The following is a 2,507-nucleotide window of genomic DNA, read 5'->3' as shown; positions in this document are numbered from 1 at the left end:
CTGAGAGCTCCTATCTATACCTTGTGGCTAATACCCACTGATGGACCTCTGCTCCATATTAAGAACATAAGAAAAGCCCATGTTGGATCAGGCCAGTGGCCCATCAAGTCCAACACTCTGTATCACACAGTGGCCAGAAATACCAGGTGCCATCAGGAGGTCCAGCAGTGGGGCCAGGACACTAGAGGCCCTCCCACTGTTGCCCCCACCACTCCTATCTATACCTTGTGGCTAATAGCCACTGATGGACCTCTGCTCCATATGCTTATCTAATTCCCTTTTGAAGCCGCCCATGCTTGTAGCCGCCACCACTTCCTGTGGCAGTGAATTGCATGTGTTCATCACTCTTTGGGTGAAGAAGGACTTCCTTTTATCCGTTCTAACCCGACTGCTCAGCAATTTCATGGAGTGCCCACAAGGAGTTCTTGTATTGTGAGAAAGGGAGAAAAGTACCACTTTCTCTACCTGCTGTATCCCATGCATAATCTTATAAACCTCGACCATGTCACCCCCTCAGTCGTTGTTTCTCCAAGCTAAAGAGCCCTAACCTTTCCTCATGCACTTTCCTCAGTGACCTTTTAGGCTGGGTGGTATAAGTGGAGGCTGGACGACCAACTTTCGGGTCTGTTGTAGGGCTATCTTTCGGCTATGCGCCTGCAGAGTGCAGGGGGTTGGACTAGATGACCTGCAAGGTCCCTTCCAACTCTAACATTCTATGATTCCTCAGATGGCTGCCTGAAAAACCTCCATCCCAGGCTGAGATTGCCATACTGAGAATACTAAGGCCGTGGTCACGCGGTCATTTTGATCGGGTTTCACCGCTGTTCCCTCTCGCATTTAAAATTGCTGATCAGACGGCCGCATCTGTCTCCCACACCGAAGTGGGCTCACTCGCACGATCCTCCCGGTTCCCTAGCGAGTTTTCCTGCACCCAGAAAATAAAGTACTTTCCGGATATTTGCACTTTGAATCCGCGATTTCACCGATCTGGACAGCCACCAGTGTTCCCTCTAAGCTGAGTTAGTGTGAGCTAGCTCACAGTTTTTTATCCTCCAGCTCACACATTTTTGCCTCCACTCAGGAAGGAGGGCTCCAGAGCAAACTAATTAATGCAGGAGCCAAATGGCTCGCTCACAACTTTAATGAGCTGCGAAAGTAGAATTTTTGCTCACGAGACTCCACAGCTTAGAGGGAACATTGACAGCCACCTCTCGCAATTGTCAGGCCCCCCCCCGCCCCCCATGGCATTGGCCTTGGAGGTGCTCCGGGACTTGGAATCGAGCTCTTCCACGGAAGACCAGCATGGCTGCCTGCCCCTCTTGTCAAAAGCTCATACCCCCCAATGTTCCCTCCAAGCCGTGGAGTCTCATGAGCAAAAATTCTACTTTGTGGGCTACTGGCATTTTAAAGTTGTGAGCAAGAGATCTGGCTACTGCATAAATCAGTTTGCTTTGGAGCCATCCTTCCTGAGCTGGGACAATAATGTGTGCGCCGGAGGCTAAAAAACCACGCACTGGCTCACACTAACTCAGCTGAGAGGGAACACCTGGACACCTTGTCGGTCTCTGAGGTGCTGCGGGACTCGAACGGAGCTCTCCTGCCGCAGACACTGGATGCCACGGAGAAGCCGTGCTCCAGGAAGGCTGCTAAGCCGTAGGGTTGCCAGCTTCCAGTTCGGACCTGGAGTTCTACCCCAATTGCAACTAATCTCCAGAGGGGAGAGGCCAGCTCCAGAGGGTGGGCACAACGGCATCACGCCCCCCCCCACTGAGCCCCTCCCCTGCCCCCAATCTCCACCCTCCCCAGGCTCTGCCCCCAAATCCCCAGGAATGGAAATGAACCCTAAGAACATAAGAGAGGCCAATGTTGGATCAGGCCAATGGCCCATCCAGTCCAGCACTCTGTCATGCAGTAAAAGCCTGACCTTAAGAAGGCGGGTTGTCGCATGGGATTTCCCGTCTGTAAGAAGAAGAAGAGATTGGATTGGATTTTACTGCCCTTCACTTGGAGTCTCAGAGCGGCTGACAAATTCCTTTCCCTTCCCCTCCCCACAACAGACACCCCCTGTGTGGTAGGTGGGGCTGAGAAAGCTCTGACAGGAAAGCTCTGACAACGTTATTTTAAAGTCGAAAGACATAAAAAGAGAAAAAATCGTTCTAAAAGCTTGGGACTTTATCGGTTCTTTTTCAAGAACAGCTCTGCCAGAACTATGGCTTGCCCAAGGTCATCCAGCCAGGTGCAAGTGGAGGAAGAAGAAGAAGAGGAGGAGGAGGAGATTGGGTTTATACCCTGCCCTTCACTACCCAAGGGAGTCTCAGAGCGGCTTACAAACTCCCTTCCCTTCCCCACAACAGACACCCCCTGGGAGGGAGGTGGGGCTGAGAGAACTCTGACACAAACTGCTCTTCCAAGGACAGCTGTGCCAGAGCCTGTGACTGACCCAAGGTCACATCAGCAGGTGCAAGTGGAGGAGGAGTGGGGAATCAAACCCGGTTCTCCCAGATTAG

The sequence above is a fragment of the Gekko japonicus genome, unplaced genomic scaffold (genome assembly GCF_001447785.1).
Source record: "Gekko japonicus isolate JY-2015 unplaced genomic scaffold, Gekko_japonicus_V1.1 scaffold1347, whole genome shotgun sequence".
NCBI lineage: Eukaryota > Metazoa > Chordata > Lepidosauria > Squamata > Gekkonidae > Gekko > Gekko japonicus.
The sequence above is the reverse complement of the archived record's forward strand: the minus strand, read 5'-3'. Positions refer to the sequence as shown.